This window comes from Mustela erminea, chromosome 8, assembly GCF_009829155.1.
Source record: "Mustela erminea isolate mMusErm1 chromosome 8, mMusErm1.Pri, whole genome shotgun sequence".
In the NCBI taxonomy this organism is placed as follows: domain Eukaryota; kingdom Metazoa; phylum Chordata; class Mammalia; order Carnivora; family Mustelidae; genus Mustela; species Mustela erminea.
Genome location: NC_045621.1, coordinates 37187662 through 37209403, shown reverse-complemented (window position 1 = coordinate 37209403; position 21742 = coordinate 37187662). Strand labels below are relative to the sequence as shown.

General features: G+C 43.3%; 1 protein-coding gene across 1 annotated transcript in view; it reads left to right on the top strand.

Annotated features, from left to right (window-relative positions):
- Positions 1-21742, top strand: part of PID1 (phosphotyrosine interaction domain containing 1) — a 224739-nt gene that overhangs the window by 81491 nt on the left and 121506 nt on the right. The gene's annotated exons all lie outside the window — the stretch shown is intronic.

Here is a 21742-nt window from a genome sequence, read left to right as displayed (position 1 = left end):
ATCCAGGTGTTGGCAGATTTTGTTCTTCTTGGTGGTTCTGAAGGAGCATCTATTCCTTGCCTCTTCCTTCCCTAGCTTCTGGTGGTTGCTGGAAATCCTTGGCATTTCTTGGCTTATAGACGTATAATTCCAAGCACTGCTTCTGTTGTCACGTGGCATGCTCCCGTGTGTGTCTGGGTCTGAATTTCCCTCTTCTTAGGAGGATACCAGTCATTGGGTTAGGATGCACCCTAATCCATATAAACTTACTTTTACCTGCTTATGCCTACAAACACCCTATTTCCAAATAAGATCATATCCACAGGTTCCCGAGGTGACGACTTCAAACATATCTTTTTTGGGGTGGGAGGAGGACAAAATTCAACCCATAACAGGGACCAAGACCCACAGCGGAGAATGAGGATGGGGAAGAGAAGGTGTAAAATAATCAAGTGAGATTGTGTGAGGGTAAGTGATTGACAGAGTACAGAGAGGATGGTGAGAAGCCTGATGTGTCTGCTTGGGTTTATGGTCATGAACTTCATAAAAGAGCAGCCAGCTTGATCTTTTGGAAAGATCCAGCCAGATGCATCTCTGTGCATGCAGCCTTGACTGGAGCGGAAGGTTGGTTTTGCCAGGGTTGTTTTCCAAGGGAGTTGGATGAGGTGGGCATTATAGGTGGGTGAAAAGAGGTTGTTGGGAGTAATTGACCTCAGATATGGAGCTGGATAAGGAAGGCTGAGGCTAGGAGAAGGGTAGATCACAGGAAACAGGTGGTGGATGAATGGGTTGAGGTCCCTGCCCGGTTGAAGATGGTGGGAGTCCCAGGTATTCATTGGAGTGAGCTGAGGCTATGAGATCTTAGCCAGAGACTTGGATGTTTAAGATGGAGCCTGGACAGTGGCCTCTGAGAATCAAAGATTTTAAATAAATTTCCTAAAACCACTCTGCTATTGTTTTAGGGAGATTCTTGCATTATATCTGATTATGGCATTTCATCTCCTTGCCCTAGTCAAATTCAGACGGTTATTAATTTTCATAACAAAAAAGTAATCTGTTCACACCAACGGTGCTTGCTCTATCTCTTGCCTTCATCACCTAAGTGAGAGACATCTCTGGCCATGTTTACAAAGAGAAATAAAGCAGAATTTCATTTCTGAGCAGTTTGATTGCAATTCAGTGGTTCATGACTTAGAAATGTAAAAGTAAGTTGCTAAGGCTATCATAATTATGAACTGGAATCCTTTGATTATCAGTGGAGATGCTTTCCTTGTAAAAATATTTCGGGATAAAGCATTAGTGGAACTTGGTGGCTTCACTGTCATCTTTTATTATTTGTAATGTGGTAGTGGATCTGATTCCCGAAAATATTTACTGACAGATCATTAGATCTTGCCAGACTCTTCTGCCAAATTCTCATGGACTTCTCCTGGCCCACAGAATACAATGCTTTTTTTTTTTCTGACCTGACCCATATCTGTTTTTTCCAGCATCATCTTCTGTGTTCACCTTTTTGTACCACGTATTTTGGCCAAACTAGACTACCTGCTGGTTCCCAATTACAAGGTCTCCTTTTTTCTGCCGGGTTATGCCTCTTCTTGTCTTTGGCCTTGTCCTATTAACATCCTGTTCTCCCATGGGACCTTCAAGGCCCTGATCGGAGGCTTCCTTGTGTATCAGGCTTCCCTTTCGTCTTGTGACTCTCAAATATTAGTGTGAATCAGAATCACCTGAGGTGCTGGGAGAAGGCAGATGACATAGTCTCATCCCCAGAATTTCCAATTCAATAGATCTGGGGGGTAGGAAAGCCTGAGAACCTGCTCTTCCAGTGAGTTCCCAGGTGATATGGATACTGGAAGTCCCGAGGCCACACTTCAAGAACTTGTGCTAAAAGCTGAAATGTTTTTGCTTATGTTGACATTTTGGAGACTTTTTTCCCTGCCTTGAACTTCATTCTCATGCCAAGCATAATATTAATGCTAGTTATTAAGCAATAATGATTTATCCCATGCCTTTTCTATGCATACAGATTATGTACATTGGAAGGATTACTGATTTCCAATCAACTACAGTATTTGCAACACCTGAGATTTTATTGAACATAATTTAATCTCGGATGAGTCAAGAGGTACCTCTGTTCTATGCGTTGCCTAAGGTGTATTATTCTAAATGTCAATTCCAATTTTATGGTATGCTAGATAAAATTAGGTCATTTGAACTTTTCATGAATGTTGATAAAGCAGAGATTTAAAAAACAAGAGAGACTTTGGATTTGGAACACGTTTACAGAATGCATATGGATGGAATTATTGGCATTTATTAGAACTACAGGAGACTTATCTAGTCCTTTGGACCTGGCGCTTGTGTTTGGTGCAGATTTGGGCTTGTGCTGGGTATTGCGGGGGGGCGGGGCAGGCATGTCTTGTGAGGGGCTTTGTCTAGAAGAGGGATAAGGTGAGTCCAGACAGAGGGGGTTGGTTCTGAGCAAAGGTCCTTCTGGTCAAGAAGGGTCCAGCCTCTTTTGTGGCTTTGTGCCTCCCCATGCACAGCTAAGTCCAGGACAAACAAATGACCTACACACAGCTGCCTTTGCTTAAATCAGCTCAGCAGACTGTGTTCTTGTGTAGCCAGATAAAATCTGGCATTTACTTTGTATCTAGTGACCTTTGCTTTTAGGAGAGATTTTTTTTTTTTTTTTTTAAATCTGGGAATCTTGCATGATTGAGTTTTATAATAATGTTGCATTAAAGGGAAACTACAATCGCCAATACGTTAGTAATGAGAATGGTTCATTTTTTTAAAAAAGGGACGCCATCCCCATGTATAAATGGTGTTAAAATTTAAGAGCATTTTTTCTTAACACTTCCTTTTGCGTTTTTCTCCCCCAGCTTCTCTCTCTCTTTGGTGTTCCCTATTCATCACCCATGTTAACAGTCTGGCTTTCTGGCTCTGGGAGAAGCATTTTCTTCATGGGGCATAAGAGAAGCAGCTTGAGGAGCGCAGACGCTTGCTAATGTCTTAGAAGGAAGTGATGGAATTCACAAAGTGATGGATTCACTTAGATGGAAGTGAATTAGTTCCATATCTGAAGGGCCAGTGGGGGCTGATAGGAGCCATGAGGGTCCCCTGTCTGTCTGCAGGCTGGTTTTCATGGACCAGCCAGTTTCTGGCCAGTTCCCCGCTCTTCCATCTATGTGGGAAACCCAGGATTTGTAAACCTGCCCCGTGTGGATAGGGTAGGGCACCCGCCTTAGGCTAGGGAGAGGCAGACTTCAGCTCAGGAGCCCTCGAGAGCTGCCGTGGGCCCAAGGTGAGTGAATTTTCACCCTCTTGTTCCAAACACATGCGAACCAGAGGAAAGAGGGGGCAAATGAGCCAGCAGTTGAAGGAATTATGTGCAGTTTCTTTGGACAGAGTGTTCACCTCTGACCTTTACAAAGGGGACCTAGCATTGGGCGGGGTCTTAGTTTCTATATAAAGTCAAGTTGAGCCCCACCCTGAGCTGATGGATTCTTTATACAGTCTGTGCACGTGCCCTGCCATCTCGGCCTTTCCTGGCTCTAGCCCAGTGCACAGACGTGGCCTACCTCCCTTTCACATCTTTTTCTGATGCCCTCAAAGCATCAGAAGATCCTTCCCTCCTACAGTGCTTAGACACGCATAGTCTCCCTGCACGTAGTGTGGCTCTATATATTTGAAATGGAACTGGTAAAAGTTAATTTCCATTTGGGCAAGTCACAGTGCCTTTGTAAATAATAAAATACATTTAATTGAATATAATGAATAAATATACACAATAAAGGAACAGGATGTTTTTATCCTGACCAATTATAGGTAATGAACCATGCAGTTTAGGGCACAATTTCGAGGAGGGCTTGAGTAGCTGAGAAAGATGGTTATACAGTAAAAATTAAGGATGAGAATATAGAACAACAGTAATGAAAAAATCGTTACCTGTATTATTTTTTTTCTTTAAGAAAACTGATTGAAGAAAATGAAACAAAACCCTTAATGGCCACTATTGAATCAAGATACCTTGAGGTTGTCAGATCGTGGGTTTGGGGTACTAAGGACTAATGACTGCCAGACTCAAGATGTAGACCAGCATGCTCAGCCGTGGGCTGGCTTACCCTTAGTGATGTTGTGGGTCTGCTGTGGTCACTGTCCTGAGGATGGAGAGCCCCAAGTGGTGGGGGGTGTGGATCACAACGTCAATTCACGACCACCTCAAGTAGAAGTTCTATTTCCTTTAGCTTCTGATAATATAAAAGCATAGTAGTGGAGGGATTCGATAAAGAGAATTGGCCCCATATTTGGATTCAGTGGATATGCAGTTTTAGAAAGAGGGAATAGTAGAAACCCAGCCCTGGTCTCTGACTTTGACCTCTGCACCGATGCTGGGGCTGAAATGGGCATGCTGGAGCAAGGAGACAGTTCCCAGGGAGGGGGCCTGGAGAAGACAAGTAGCCTAGTTTTAGGCATTTTGACTTGGGCATTTTAATATCTTTCATGTGAATCCTTTTCTTATCAGAAGCCCAAAACAGCCGTCTTTGGAATTTACCCATCAACGAATAGGTCGCCAGTGGAAATAGGTCACTTGGTGTTTCAGAGAGTTGAAAAGAATAAATGTTGAAATCTAGTATAATGAGGAAGGATTGAGGAAAGCGAAAAATAAAAACACGACAAAACAGAACAAAAACTAAAGGAAGAAAAGAGCAGTCCTAGTGTTGAATGCCATTGGCTTTGGACTAATGATCCGCTTTACAATAGTGGCCAACATCCCCAGCTCTAGCCCGTGTGGGGACCTGTGATGCTAGCCACTCTGCCTGTCTTACTCAGTTAATCCTATGTAGCTCTGTGAAGTGTAGACACTGTCTCTGTCCCCATCCTAGATGAGCAAACTCGCCTAGGGGATGTGGAAGTTGGGGAGGTTAAATGAACTCCCAAATTCATGCATCTTCTGTTTTACGTGAGAGGGTTGAAAAAACATTAAGAGCAGCAGGTGGCACAGAAGAGGACGTCCATTGAGCACCATTGAACTTAGGTTTGGCTGATGTGTACACTGTATGTTACAGGAAAAGACCTTGTATTATTAAGTATCATTGGCGCTATCTGTTCCAACAAGAGTTTTTGAAACTTGCTGAGATACAGGCTTTTGAATTTCAGGGCCTAGTTACCTAATAGAAACAACATATAGCACAAGTTGTGTTGGGAATACGTGCTGAATCCTGGAACTAAAAATCATGGGCCACCCGGGCAAAGTCTGCTGGCTATGTGACTGTGAGTTGAGGCAAGGCAGGGAAGCTCGGAGCTAAATGGAACCAATTAAGGTACAATTGGACATGGACCTGAGGTTGTTTACCAAGCCTATTTGCTGGGGAGAGTCACGTTTCTTTATCCTTCTTGTTTGTAATTTAATTTGCTAATTGTCTTTAAGGAAAAAAAAGTTGTAGGAACTTTGGCTGAAACTGCAAAAATTCAGATTTTATGAGCATGTTGAATGCAAAGAAGGAAATATAAAGTTGTTCTAAATTTACACACGGACTATGCACCTGTTTTGAATTTGTAGCCTTGAAAGATGTCACTTTTTAGAATAGGCACAGGGAGCCTGTGTTGTACTTGAGGCAGGCAATAGGAGGCGGCGGGCATGGGGATAGCGAAATCCATCTCCAGTAATTACAGAGTTCCCCTGCCGCCTCCAGAAGTCCCTGTTTGGCATCAGTAGAAGGCTTTATGGAGAAATTGCACCCAGCCCTCCCAAACTTACCTTTGTGGCTGCAGATATAGCAAAGTCCATCTGGATCTGTTTCCTGAGAGAGGAAATGAATGGAATGCGTGTCACATGTATCATGCAGTTGTAATACCATGATTATTCATGTTCATGCTGTAAAAATATCTTTTCAAGTAACTCTAAACCATAATGTTGAGTGGCTTATGTTTAGGTCGATAACTGAAGGTGGTGAGCAGAGGCTATGATAAAAAATGATCTTACCGGGGCGCCTGGGTGGCTCCGTTGGTTAAGCGTCTGCCTGCTTGTCCCTCTGCCAGCACTCCCCTTGTTTGTGCTCTCTTGATCTCTCTGACAAATAAATACATAAAGTCTTTAAAAAAAACAAATAAAGGAATGGTCTTACTTGTTTTAAATCAAAAGAAAATTTGTTTAAGACCAGTGGTCCTCAGAGAAGGATGTGTGTGGTGTGAGGGTGGGATTATATTAGAATCACTCGCTTACTCCCTTCTGTTGCCCTTCCTTATGTTGTCCTGCAGGACGGGAGTGGAAACAGTTTGCCCACCATGTGCATTTGAAAATTCTTTCCACTTGATTCTGCCCTAAACCACTCTTTTAGGGCTGGCTGCTTTTGTTTGGTTGTTGTTGTTGTTTAGTGTTTGAAAGTTTTTATTAAGTGTCTTTTTAAAAAAAATTTATTTGAGAGAGAGACACACAGTGAGAGAGGGAACACAAGCAGGGGGAGAGGGAGAGGGAGAAGCAGGCTCTCCACGGAACAGGGAGCCAGATGTGGAGCTTGATCTCAGGACCCTGGGATCATGACCTGAGCCGAAGGCAGACACTTAGCGACTGCGCCATCCAGGCGCCCCATTTATTAAGTGTCATCTTGCTGCTGGGAAATGCAGTAATGTTGTTCACAGAGACCCATGATAGTTTTTATTGACAAGCTAATTGATAAACAAGAACAGCTTGAAATAATAAAAAAAATTATATTTAACAAGGGAAGTATGGCCTGGGACCCTAATAATGAATCACTCACTCGAGCTCTTTGTTTAATCCAATGTTTGCTTGCATTTCTTATTATGAAACACACTGAGCCGTGAGGGAAGCCTGGCTAAGACTGCGGTGGGGTTGAATTTTAACGACTTCTGTGAGTTTTTGGTAACTTTAAATCGTGTCTATAAGCATGATGTTCTGGTTATATATTGCACTGTAACAAATCACCTCAAACATTTGCTGTGTAAAATAGTAATGGTCATCTGTTTTGCTCACAAATCTGCAATTTGGACAGGACTCTGGTGGGGGGAGGGTGTTCAGCTGAGGTAGCTCTGCTGGGGCTAAGAGGCCACTTCAAGATGGCTTCTTCCTGTGGCTGGCGAGTTGGTGCTGGGTGTCAGCTAAGAGCTGAGGGGGGTTGTCCTGTTCTCCACAAGCACCTCTCCTTGGGGCCATTCAAGCTTCTTCATAGCAGAGCAGCTGGATTCTGAGATTTAGTGTTGTAAGAACAGCCGCTGGAGGCTGCCAGTCTGCTAGAAGTTGACTAGAGATGACATAGACCTGAGCGGAGGTCTGCTCTTGAGGTGAGGAGTGTCAAAGAATTTGAAACCATCTTTAATCTACCCTGGACGGAATCAGACCACTTATCTTTGCCTCTATAAGCTGTTCACTTTCATATCTTTTGACATCTCTCAGGGTACTTCTTTCCCTGAACTGTGCCGCCCAACCCCCGACCTTTTTTTCATGTATTTTTCAGAGAAGGCAAAAGTTAGTTCTTGAAGGGAGGAGGATCTTAGATATTACAGTGAGACAATCTATACCATAGAACATAAACAGATACACAGCATACCTGTGGTATTAAAATTTCATGGGGGTGAGGGAGGCAATTAGGAAAAAAAAGTCTAAGAAGCCTCCTTAGGGGGAGAGAGAAGGTAAAAAACTTTGAGAAACACTGCTTTACTTCTAGGCCAGATGTGTTAACTTCTCTTCCATAAAACCTATCCCAATCCAATCCCGGCAAAGTTAATTGTTCGTTTTCATATACTTATAGACATTTTATTCATATGTCTGCAGTGTATTTAAGCTGGTCGGTGATGCCTTTTTCTCTCTTATTTGACCAAGAGCTTCCTAGATACGTAATACCATGTACCTGCAGTATGCCTATAATCCGTATTTAGTGAGTTGAATTAAAATGGGCTAAGGGAATTAGGTTTTATCTTGGTTTGGGTTCTTCCAGAAATAGTCCCTGAGGTAAGGATTAGAGCATCAAGTAGTAGCCTCTTGGAAAGTGAAGGAAATGCTGGGGGGGGGGGGGGGTTGCAGAGGGGGGGGCAGGGAAGGAGAGGAAGCCCGTGAAGGGAATGCTGTCAAGCCAGCTGCCGCCTGTGACCAGTGCTCAGTCCTGTGGGGGGTATGCTCAGAAATGTAAAAAGTCAAAACCAAAACTAAACCCAAACAAAAAAGCTTCAGAGCTCAGAGTCAGACCACTTGTGGAGCTGAGGAGCGGCAGGATTTACACTCTCACTCTCCGCCATGCCATTCGTTGACTGAAGACTCCTAGGGTTGTCAATGGGCTGCGCTTGGCTTCTGGGACAAGCCCCAGGCAGAGAGAAGCAGGCCCTGCTGGTGGAAGTCGGAAGCGGGAAGGCTGAGGGCAAACGCAGAGCAGCGAGAGTTTAAGCTGGAGGCTTCCTTAGCCCTGAAGCCCTGAACTAGTCAGAGGAGAGGTGATGAGAGGTTTTTGCTTGGAATGGGGAACTCGGACTTTCTCGTTGTCAGTTTCCCTGGTTGAAGTTCAGCCATGTGAAGACAGGAAACACACCAGTCTTCTTCAATACTGTGTGCTCCGCGGAGTCCCTGACTCAGCCAAGTAGAGGATTAATGAATAAATGGTTGACTAAACCAGCACTAGGGTTTAAGAGGTACGTTCTTTATTGTGTTCCAGTTCAAAGGAGGTCAGAGCAGGTAAGGCACAAGCTGGTAATGAAAGCTGACAAGTGTCAGGTGCAATTCGCCTTCAAGAACTCTTAGGAACAGACAGACGAGCTACAAGGGAGATCCGTTCCTGGGGGTGGCCTGGGCTGCTTACTGAACCACTGGCATTTTTGTGACTGAGCGGTCAAGGGTCATATTCAGGCCCACTGAACTCAGACAGGCCAAGGCCACGTCCTATGCACTTACCTGGGTGTCTTGTCCTGAGGAATTTACCATATTAAGTTCAGGAGCAATGAAAACAAGTAATGTTGACTGGCCAGTGAAATGACTATGCTTTGATGAGCTTGTGATCTTGGAGAATTGACTTAGTGTATACCTTTCCTTTCCATCATGGGTTGAATGGTGTGGCCCTTCCTCTCCCTTCCTCCCCTACCAAAAAAAAAAGATATTTTGGAGTCCCAACCCTCAGTCCCTCAGAATGTGACCTTACTTAGAAATAGGGTCTTTGCAGAGGTGAAGTTAAAATGAGGTCATTAGTGTGGGACCTAATCTAATACGGTGTTCTTAGAAATTTGGACTTGGAAGCAGACACACGTAGAGAGAAGGTGATGTGAAACAGAAAGACAGGGTAGCCATGCCTATCTACAGGGGATGTAGCTACAAGCCAAGGAATGCCAGGGAATTCCAGGGATTGCCAGCAGGACCAGAAGCCAGAGAAGGAAAGGAAGGACTTTATCCTAGAGCTGTCAAAGAGAGTGTGACCCTGCAGACATCTTGCTTTTGGAGTTCTAGACTCCAAAACTGTAAGACAATAAATTTTTGTTGTTTCAAGCTACCAGTTTTTGGTACTTGGTTACAGTAGCCTAGGAAAGTAGTACCCTTTCTTTTCTTTTTCTCCCTCCCCCCCCGCTTTTTTTTTTTTTTTTTTTGATTAAGACTTTTCCAAATAGTTGTCCCTTTCCTCTTTTTCTTCTTTCTCCTCTTTGCTTGCTTTCTTATATATGCTACAGCAATTAATAGTTGAATGTCCCAAGCCACTTGGAAGACAAAAGAGAGGCTCTTCTTCAGATGTCTGGGCCTTTTGGCTGTAGCTCAAAAGGGGGTTATTTTTCCCATTGAAATGGTTTGCCATCTCTACCAGGACTGGGTGGGAATGAGCCTTTCCTGTTGGAGTGCCGTGGGACGGGCCTAGCAGATGGCCTCTTTTACATGTTACTCCTCTTAGGGCTGGAGGCACAGATCCCTTCCTTTCCAAGGAAACTTAATGGATTTACCTGATTTCAGGGGACCCACGTGGGGCCGTTAATCATGATTCTTGTGGCTGAGAGTTGCTGGCTTCCTGCCAGGGAGGTGGGATGTTTGTCTGGTTGTGGACCTGGACTGGAGCTCATTGCCAAGGTGATCTTCAGAGAGGAACAGTCTGGCTGATGGTTGCGGGAAGTGGTATGAAATCATGGAAGGGAAGGGAATCGGCTACAATGAGCACAGTGTGATTCAGGCACGTGTTTGGTTTAAAGGTGCTTTTTTTTTTAAAAATTATTCCAATAATGTTTTTCTTCTCTTAATTATTTGTTTCTGCATTAAGCATTTATCTCACAGCTGCTCTGTGTCAGGTGCTTAGCTAGTGACAAAGAGACAGGAAGGAAGCAGTACATCCGGATGTGACAGGTAGCATGAAAGTCCTGATTATTGTCCACAGTGCAGGTCAGGCAGAAAGGTAACTTTTACCTGGGCTGGCATGGAGGGAGTTTCAGGAAAGCCTTTATAGATGTCATAACTGAGGAACACCACCAGAATAGAAGAGCTGTATTCCTTGATATGGACAACATTTTACACTTAAAACAAAACAAAACAAAAAACCTCTCTTCTGAAGGTATCATGTACAGCCAATGAATTCTCCATCCTCTGCGGATGACTGCAGCCCCGTGCTGTCCATGGCACCCTCCTCAAAGCAGACTCTGGCTTGCCCAGTCTCTGGCATGCTATCTTCCAGACCATTTGAAGCCTGGGGACAAAATTATTTTTACTTTCTTTCCAACCTGCCAAGATAATGTTCAGTCGTGTATCCACCAAAATACAGTCCTGCAGAGGAATTTTGCCCAGTGAAAATGAAGTGAAAATAAAACCGAATGAGCGGGGATGGACGTGTTCCTAACACGGGCGTGCTGTGTCCCCGTGGGCAGAGGATTTCCTGACACCACAAAGCAGGCATTTCCAATTGGAACATAAAGGTGTCCCTGGGGCCGTACCCGGGAACTGAATGAAGTCCCTTGGGGAAATAGGAGAAAGAACATTTTTTTAAAAAAATTATGTTCCATTAGCCACCATATAGTACATCATTAGTTTTTGATGTAGTGTTCCATGATTCACTGGTTATGTGTAACACCCAGTGCTCATCACAACACGTGCCCTCCTAAATGCCCATCCCCTGTGGAATCTTAAACTCTTAAATTTGGTTTGGTTTCCAAATCTTACCTTGTTTGGTCTGACTTCAGTCTTCTAAAAGGTTGTTTATGCTGTTTTGTTTTTATTCTCTGCTCTGTGCCCTCATTTATTGCTTTGGAGGAAGACAAGTTCTTGGGGTGTTTCTTGTCATGTACTTGCCTTGATCTGGGTTTTAAAGGCTCACCTTGTGTTTCACTCATGCTCACGTGTGCATCTGAGAAGGACATGGTTAGGAAGCTACCTGATCAAGGCCTCAGCTACTAGAAAATTGCAGATAGATGACAGTAAAGTTTACAGAAAATTAGTAGCAGTTGGCTTTCAGCATGATTGAAAATATAAATTAGCAAAAGGAAAGAGAGCAAAGGAAAAAAGTGAAAAAAATTAGATATAATTCAATAGCCCGGAAACAATACTATTTATGCTTTTGTATATGTGCTTCTAGAGTTTTGTTTTGTTTTTTCAGAGAGAGAGAGTGAGAGCCATGCGTTTGCGTAACAGATGGGGGAGAGACAGGGGAAGAGGGAGACTCTTAAGCAGACTCCAAGTTCAGCACAGAGCCTGACATGGGGTTCGATCCCACAACCCTGAGATCATGAACCGGGCTGAAATCAAGAGTCGGACATTTAATTGGCTGAGCCACTTGTGCCCCGATGCTTCCAGATACTTTAAAGTGGTTGTCTAAATTTAAATGGCAGAACATAGGGAGGGAAAAAAATAAGGACAATTTGTGTGTGTGTGTGTGTGTGTGTGTGTGTGCGCGCGCGCACGTGTGTACAGTTATTCCTCTAGGTATTTGATGTACATTGTCGGGGGTAATACCGCAGAATTTATTAGAGACTCAGGACCTTGACGTCAGAGCGCCTTAGAGCAAATCCGCTCTGCTTTATTCAGAATGGTATTGGAAGGTAAGTGAGATAATCCTTGTCAAGTGCCTTTGTCACTTGATGGGAAGTGTGGATCCACCTCTCTCTCTCTCTCTCTCTCACACGCACATTTGTATCAATTGCTGCTCCTGCAGTATGGTGAGTCATATACTGAGACTCATGACTGAACCTAGGATTTTCTGATTCTAAAACCTTTCATTTCATTCCATGCCTTATACTATTGATTACAGAATGAAATCTATTATGCAGTTTTATTTACTTATTTTTGAAGATTTTATTTGTTTACTTTTGAGAGAGGGAGGGAACAAACGAGAGAGCATAAGAAGGAGCAGGAGAGGGAGAGAGGAAGTGGACTGCCCACTGAGCAGGGACCCCAAAGCGGGGCTCGATCCCAAGACTGTGAGACCACGACCTGACTGGAAGGCAGATGCTTAACCGACTGAGCCACCCAGGTGCACCTATTATGCAGTTTTAAGAGATGATACAGCAGCAAGCTTATCGACTCTGGTGCAGTGATCTGGGCTGGTATGCCAGTTGACTGAACCAGGCCAGTCATTACAGTTTCTTCATCTGTGAAATGAGGGAGTTGGTCTAGGTCATCTGGAAGGTTGCTCCTCTTCTCGACGTTCTGCATTCCTGGGTTGTAATTCCTCCTAGACAGAGTTTCAGGATTCCTGTGTCCACATTTCCAAAGCAGGAGAGGATGTGTCTGAGAAGGGAGGGAAGAAGCCGACCACAACCAGATAGTAGTTAGCATCCACGGACCCATAAATATCTGAGCTGGACGGAAACGGGGCTTGAGGGGAAAGGACCTTTGGAACTTAAGGATAGTACTAATATATATTTTATAACATTTTATGGGTATCTTTCCAAATACAAAGCAATCTTCAGTGCGTTTAGTTTTGGTTGATTAAAAATATAAATTTGACTCTGGCTTCTGCCTAAAAGGAAAAAGAGCATCACTTTCCATCCTGTTAATGAGAAAAAAACAGCTAATTTATAGAACCACACCTCTCAAATCCATCAAAGAGCCAGGGTCAAAAAAAAAAAAAAAAAAAAAAAGCCAGGGTCATAGTACATCCAACTGGCCCGAAATATATAGAAAACAAGACTCCCCCTGCCACCAAAAAAAGCACCATATGAGTTACAGCTCACTTGTAGTGGAGAATGGTGGAAGATGGCTTGCAAGGCAAAGGGGTAGGAAATACTCAGCTAACTTTCTTCACTCATTTTTAAAGGTTGATTGTTGCCTAGTACTGGTGTGAAGAGCTCATGGTTACTCTTCACCCAAGGGGAGTTTGCATCAACTCATAGGCCTTTCCAAACAAAGCACCACCGGGACTCATGAGATCTTCTGACAGCGAGGCTGGAGGCCAGAGCATGCCTTCTTTGATGGTCTAGGCCTGGGGGAGGGGTGGCTGTCATGGTTAAGGTCATGTACCCGGACTCATGTCTTCTAAGGAACACGAGACTGCATGGCTGGGGAAGGGGGAAACATCCTGTGCTTTGAGGGCTTAGGTGAAGACTCATTGTAACATGTGGAGAGGAAAAGAAAAAAGTCCTCTGCATCTGGAAGAAAGGCAGGGAGCCACCCTGGATCCAGACAAGTAGTGGTCTCTGAACAGCGGGGATAGAGACAAGATCACTGAGAAAGCCTGACTTCCAAGACCAGAGGACACAGGGTCTGCCTAAGGCTGAGGTGGAACAAGAGGGAAGAACCCTTCCTTGCACTCCCCCAGCACACTCCCAGGCTAGAAAGCACCTAGTATCAAGCAGTTGCAGTTAACCTGTGGGGGCAGGGGAAGCATGGGTAGGGAGATGCTGTGAGTCCTAGGGGTACAGAGAAGTCTGCAAGAGGGAACAGGAACATTGAGATACACCTCCCAGTGACGCAGACCCCAGCCTAAAGACAATGTCATTCTAGAGGAATCGAAAACTGGTGCAGCAATAAAACCCAAGCTAGACTAGTTTCAGACGAGACTGACGTCCGACACCACACTGATGCCCGAGCAGAAGGGATGTGATCAGTTTCAGGTTTAAGCGTTATTTCCCTGGGACTCTACTGCATATAATGTCCAGAATCCAGCAGAAAAATAGGAGAGGCACAAAAAGCCAGGAGGAAAACAATCTGTAGTGAGAAGACAAAGCCATTAACAGAACCAGGCCCAGAGATGACTCTGATAGGGAATTTAAAATAACTGATAAATACTTAAAGGCTTCAGTGAAAAAAGTGAAGAGCAAGCATGGGGTATTTCAGCAAAGAAAGAATTGTACAAAAGTGCTAAGAAAAACAAAAATGAGAAGGAAGACAACAACAGAGTTAACGGAGATGAAGATGGCCTTTAATGAGCTCATCAGTAGACTCAGCAGATGCAAAGGAAGAGTTATTGAACGTGGAGATAGGCCATCATATTGATTATTGATTTTCTGTGTTTTACATTCATTGGTTGATTTTCCTCCTCCAATCTTGATTTATTATTTGGTTTCTTCTACTCACTTTGGGTTTCATTTACTCTATTTAGTCTTCCTTTTTTTTTTGAAGGTTGAAGCTCAGTGAGCTGAGTTTATTGAAGAAAGAATTTTCTTATTTTCTAATATTGGCATTTTGTGCTATAAAAGTACCGTTACCCTTACGTATGTTTTAGTGGCATCTCAGATTTTTCAATGTGTTATGTTTTCATTTCCATTCAGTTCGAAGTATGTTCTGCCTTGTCTTTTGATTTATTCTTTGATTTTAGGGGCTATTTGGAACTGTACTAGTTTCCACGTATTTGAAAATTTTACCGAGATATTTCTGTTGATTTTCCTTTGTAGAATTTGAATTGTAAATTTCCTGAGGTGTTTTTTATTTTTTTTTTAATTGTTTTTTATGGTCCAGAATTTGGTCTGTTTTGGTGAAGTGTATTCTGTACCCTTGAATTCTGTTGTTTTTGGGTGGAGCCGTCTATAAATGTCAATTATATCATGTTGGTTGGTGGCGTTATTCAAACTTGAGAGATCCTTGCCACTTTTCTATGTATTTTACCCATTTGGGAGAGGGCAGGGTTGAAATCTCCAACCCTATTTGTAGTTGATGTTTATTTATCCTTTGTGGCCCTACCAGTAGTATTTGCTTCTTTATATTTTGAGCAAATTTCTTTAGGCAATATAGAATCAGGCCTCCCTCATCAAAATCTCACTAAATCTGCCTTCTTTTTTACTAGGGGTATCAATTTTATAGATTTTTAAATCTTTCACTTTATGATTTATTTTCTCTTTGTCTCATCTGGATTTTTATTGTTGTTACCTTTTCCATCTCCTTTGGCCTTCTTTTTTTATGATTCTGTTTTATCTTTTCTAACTCTTGGGCTTGTTATATCAGTCTTTGCTTTATGGTTTGTAGCATACACCTTTATTTATTTATTTATTTTTAAAGATTTTATTCATTTATTTGACAGATAGAGAGAGAGAGAGCATAAGCAGGGGGAGTGGCAGAGAGAGAGAGGGAGAAGCAAGTTCTCTGCTGAGCAAAGAGCCCCACACCGAGGTCAATCCCAGGGCCCTGAGAACATGACCTGAGCGGAAGGCAGAGGCTTAACCCACCAAGCCACGCAGGCGCCCCTGGCCTACACCTTTAATTTACTGCGTTTGGGTGATAGTACACAACCAATACCATATTTCCACTTCACCTTTTCCGACTGTTATACTCCTGTGTACGTGTGCTGAAATCTTCCTCCTCCACAGTGAGCTCTTCTCGAGCCTTGAGGGCTTTCTGCGGGCTCTGTGGGCATTGAGTTATTTTTGTGCCTCTCCCACATAATCTCTTGAGAGAATCTGTGATGTGCAAAAGAAACGCTTCCATAATTAAAACTGCATGAATAAATACGGGTGTGTGAACATGAGTATTTTCAGTTAGTTTAATAATAGCCATCACTTTAACAGATATAGACAACCTTTTAAATTTAGGAGTGTCTGGAGGTAGGCCTTTAAAATTAAGTTGAAACTTTTTGCAATAAGGCAGCTACTAGGACACTTTGCAGCAAGAAGGAAGATGTCAGACTGCTGTAGGTCTTTCTTTTCTTGAAATACCAGATCGACATAAAATGCATTAAAAAAATTAATCTTCAAAGTGAAAGAGTGCAATTTTGAATATGCTTGCTGACTTTGGGGGAGAGTTTCCAACTCTCTTTTCCTTTTAAAAAAGAACAAAAGTGAAAAACATCTTTTGTATTAAAACATACTCACGTGAAAATTGGATGTACGTGAAATTTTTCTTTTACTCATTCATGGGATTGCTCTTAATTGTATAGCCGATCATTTGTGGTTTCTTTAACAGGAAAGTATTTTTTTCTTGCTTTTATGTTATCTTTTTGTTTTGTTTTGTAAAAATGCCAGAATAAATATTTAAAAACAGAAATCTAAGAATTTTTCATTAAAAGTGATAAGTGAGATCTTCTGGAAAGTCAAGGTGAAGTATTGCAATGGTTTTTTTTCTGATGCTTCGGGCTTGAATCTACTTTTTAAAAAAATAAATGGTATAAAATGTAAGGAAACCACAACAAAGTTTAATTAATTCTTACATACCCCCCAAGGAATAAAATGCAGTGTGGTTATGAACAGAATGTGAAAGCCCTACTGATTTTTGCACGCCTGGTACAAATTAACATTTGTTTGGGGAACTGAAGTTCTCCATTTATTTGGTTCACCCACTGATTCCTTGTCATTCTCTTCAGGAGAACATTTGCAATATTTCTGAAGCTTGATTAAGGCCTTACTGAATCAGTAATTTGCAAGTTAAAACTGACCATTTTAGCCAGCCTTCACAATGCAAGGATGAACCAGGGATTAAAACCTTAATGCCTTTTCTTTAATTTGAGGGAGGATAGTGTTCCAGTTATCTTAGAAAAAGAGGAAGCGGGATTTGCCTTCAAAAGATGCTTTATATTTTGGATAGAGAGTCAATACAAAGGTGAGATCCACCCGATTTGAATTGGTAAAATATGTAAATCCTTGCCTGCTGAACTGTCAGAGATTAATGTCTGAATAGGACTAGGAAGCGCCAACTGTAAAATTATACAGGGCATGGCGGTTACCCCATTCGCATAATGGGGCTTGATTTAGAGGCTCTATTTTAGGGTTGCACATAAAGCACCCAATGCAGAAAGCCGAGCTTTGTTTAATGTGTCTGGGGCAGTGCCCTAATTTTCTGCAGCACTATTCCCTTCCCTCCTTTAAGAATGAATAACACATTTTCTTTATGGAACTCTGTGCGTCTTTCATTTGGGAGCAGTCGCATTTCCAAACTCCTCTACTAGATTCCTCTTTTGTTGCCTTTTTGTAATGCTCCTAGATGATGGTAAATTGCATTGTCTTTGTTGCATTTGTCTACCCACGCAAAGAACAAGCAATACCCTTTTTGACATGACATAACGTAGCCCTTTACACTTGACAGATGGGAAAGTTAAGACCTGGGAAGTACAAGCCTTGCAGTTCTGATAGAGCTGGTTGTCCCATCTCCATCTTTGCTACCCAGCGAGGGAATTTGTCACCTGAGCGGAGGTCATCATATGTGCTTTGGCTATCTCTGGAGACTTAGAATTCATCTCATTTCGGCCGGAGCTCAGAGGACTGTATTGCAAACATGGATAACCTAGGGACTGTAATACCTCGTTTCAATTATTATTGGTGTTTTATCATTAAGGCTCAACCTATTCAGGTAACAAAATGCAAGATTCACTGTCTTTTTTTTTTAAATACAATGTTGCTGTTGGCTTCTGAAGTTTAACATTTATGAAGTCCTTTTTGAATTTTGTTAGTGGCTCCCTTTTATTGTCTCAGACGATTTTTCTTTTCATCGAGAAGTCATTTGTGTTAGCGAGACTCTTGGTTGCCAGGGTCAGACTCCTAACCCGAGCTCACTGAAGCACCACGGAGATGTATTGGTTCATAGTCTCTGTAAATCTGTGGATGGATCTGAGTCAGATGAGGCTGGATCCAGGGCTCAGCAATGTCAAGTCGGTGACCCTCCGTATCCCGGTCCTCTTTGTCTCTGTGTGATCTCATTCTCAGGCTGACCTTGGCGGGTGAGCAGGTCAACAGCAGCTTTGTACTCACATCACCCTGGCGTGGGCAACTTGGTCGCTTCTGGAAGAAGCCCTTCTGGAAGAGTCTGTTCAGCCAGTCTTGAGTTTCCTCTAAACCAGTGCCTTTAGCCAGGGACACGCGGTACTCAGGTGGTCAGCCTGTGTCCCATATTCTTCCCAGGGTCAGGGGACAGGGACAGCCCCAGTCCACAGAGCAGCTAGATAGCAGTGGAGGCATTTTCTCGAAGAGGGCACAAGAGTGTTTTTATCACAAATGGCTAAAGCCACCACTTGAAGATTTACAAGAGCCACTCAGAGTTACATAAAAATGTTAATTTTCCATAAGAAGACATATTATTGTAGACTCAATGACTCATCAGATAATTCACAGTGTATTTCCCTCTTTACCCTCACACTTTGATTGTTGGCAAAAAGGACAAAGCCATTAAAGAAAAAAAAACTAAAAAAAATTTTTTAAAGATTTTATTTATTCATTTGATAGAGACAGAGAGAGAGACAGCACAAGTAGGCAGAGCAGCAAGCAGAGGGAGAGGGAGAAGCAGACTTCCTGAGGAGAGAACCCGTGGGACTCAATCCCAGCACCCTGGGATCATGACGTGAGCTGAAGGCAGATGCTTAACCGACTGAGCCACCCAGGGGCCCTAACCGCCCTGCCCTGTTTTTTAAAGGAGTCATTTCTCAATTTCACATTCAGATACTGCCCTAGCATCTCCATTCAGCTAGTGTGATAAACTCACACGATTTGCAGCTGTCATTTGATTTCCCAGTCTCCAGCTACCGGGAGAACCCCTTTCAGGCAGAGGCTAACATTTGATTTCCGTTCCAGCTGCGTCTGCCACGGTGTCTGGCTGAGTGCAGGTGTTCGGGGAAGGTGTACTTGATGGCCCGGTGAGCTAACGTGGGGCACGCACCTTGTCTGGAGGGAGGTGCCAAGGCTCTGAAGAGTTACGTAGCTCGAGTTATGCAGACTGTGTGTTGAAGTTGGCACACTGTCCCCAGTTTTGGGTTTTTAAAATGTTTCTTTCATTCTTTTACTTGGCTGTCCGGCTGTGTGTGTGTTTGTGCGAGTCTGCAGCTTCCCGTCTCTCTCTGTGCTCAACGACAGGACTGAGAGCCGTGACATTGGTCCCACAATGGGGGCAGGGGGGCAGTCTCAGAGCTTCTGGGCAGTGAGGTGGTCCAGCCTTCATGACAATAGAGTCACCTCTGGGGCCATCTTTAGGAACATACTGTGTGGCAGGAGTCAGGCTGAGTTGAGCCATGTACTTCTCATCGAGCTCCAGCAAAATGGCAGACGGGGGACGGTGTCCCCACTTGCTCGTCACCTTGTCTTCTGAGCGTTCTCCCCTTTACCCTCTTCATTGTATGACCTCAGTTGCTGTCCCGCCATGGCAACCAGCTTTGCCTCTCACTCTTAGGTGTCTATGGTGCTCCGCTCAAACACCTTTGTTACCCCCAGTGTTGGATGAGAACCGATTAAGAACAAAGACAGAAGCTTCCAGATTCATATGAAAACTTGCCTCTCTGTTTTTAAAAATTACAAATCAGGACTCACAGGGAAATATTAGGGTAACTATTTCTCCTATTTGAAGAAATACCGGGGTGGCAACTTTATCACCTAGAAGGTAGCAGTATGAGTCAGGGTTGGATCAGAGAGACGGAACTAGTAAGATTTATGCAGCATAAGATTTATGCAGCAAGATTTATGCAGGGAACTGGCTTATGCAGTTGCGGACGCTGGCGAGGCAAGTCTGAGATCCCTGGGGCAGGCTGTCGGGAAGGGTTGGCTGGAACTCTTGGCACAGACTGAAGCTGCCGTCCACAGGTAGAAGTTCTTCCTCCTCAGGGAAGCCTCACCTCACCTGGTAAGGTCTTTTCAGTGGGTTGACTCCAGTCCACCCAGATTATCGAGGATATGTCTGCACTCAAATGATTATGGACTTAAAATAATACCTACAAAGTACCTTCGCAGCAACTCCTGGATTCGTGTTTAGTTGAGTGAAGGTGGCCCATAAAACGGACAATCAGTGTGGTCAGATGGGAGTTCTTGTAGATTCTCTGTGAACCCATGAAACTGTTTTAGGCCCTTGGGATCCTTCACTAACTGAAACAGTTTCTGCTCTTATGGCATTTGTATTCTAACGGAAGATGACAGAAAATAAGATAAATAAAATACATAATTTTGTAGTGGTTATAAGTAGTGATGAGAATAATAAAGCGGAGGAAAGGACTACACAGTGAGAAGTATGTACATGGGCAGATCTGGCCCCACAATTTGTGAGGCGCAGGGCACAGTGAAAATGCAGTGTCTCTCTTCAAAAAGTCGAAAAAATTGCCACCAAAAATACTGAAACATAAAACTTTTTCCTTTCTTACTTGAATTTCTCTCTGCTATAGTCAGAGTGATTTTTTTTTTCTTTCTGTTTGGCTTTTGCTATTTTATCTGTTGTAAGCAAAGAAAAATTCAGAATTTAGATTATTAACACAAATCTGCCATTCCTCATTAGGTTGTGCAATGCCCATTTTCAATGCAAATATAGAAGTGGAATCACTGAAGTCACACGATCTGCATTTCCTACTTCATGCGTGTGTCTCAGTGTTGTGCTTACCAGAGCAGTGGAAACACACTACGAACCCAGCTCATCTGTTTTTCTTTCATCTCTAAGACATGCACGTTCTCCCCACACTTTACCTTTGGTTTGCGGATTCCTGAGGAGGGATGGATGGGAGGAGGAGGAGCTGTGGTTGTCCTGCCTGTCCCTTTCCTTCCCTGTTGTCATTTTTAGTGTAAGTGGTTGCCTACTGCAGGAAAAGTCATGCAGATAAAAGGGATATGCTAGAGTTCCTTGAGCACTCATGTTAATTAGGATACAACTGACTTCTTTGTGCACTTGAAGCAAGTTCTACTTCTAAGCATGGACTCTTGGGGCTGTCAGTGCTCTGCTTACTGAGCCGTAGGCTTAACACCTTTACCTTGTGCTCACTTGGCATCCCATTGAATTTTTAGGCATCAGGAGATGCTCATACTGTGTATATTTCCTCTATTCATGTATGCACACTGCCATCTCATTGGACTTCGCTTATGAAATGCAAGCTCAAAGGTACAGTTTTGAGGGATTTCAAGATTTTGACTTTAACCCAAGAGCATTAAAGCGAGCGTGGAGCTTCCTGAGCATGGGACACTGTTGTGACGGAACAGGTTGCATGCCCATGAAGCCGTCTGTGCGTGTCTGTGTGAATGTGTGCACACATATGTTATTTTACATAATGTTGATCAAGAAGGACTGTCCCATAAGGTGACATTTGATCAAGGTCCTCAAGAAGATCAGGAAACCAGGCAGGCAGTTACTAGGGCAGGAGTAGCGTGTTCAGAGGTTCCAAGACACATGAGTCTTTGCCTTATTCTCAGAAGAATAAAGAGGCCATGGTGGCTGGATCCAAGTGAGAGGGTAAAGGGTGGGAGATGAGGTTAGAGAAGCAGAGGTCCCTGCATGGTGCATGAGCCATGAAAGGGACTTGGAATTTTTCTGCGAGAAGAAGGGAAGGCTTGGGAGGATCTTTTTTTTTTTTTTTTTAAGATTTTATTTATTTATTTGACAGACAGAAATCACAAGTAGGCAGAGAGAGAGGGAGGGAAGCAGGCTCCCTGCTGAGCAGAGAGCCCGATGTGGGACTCGATCCTAGGACCCTAG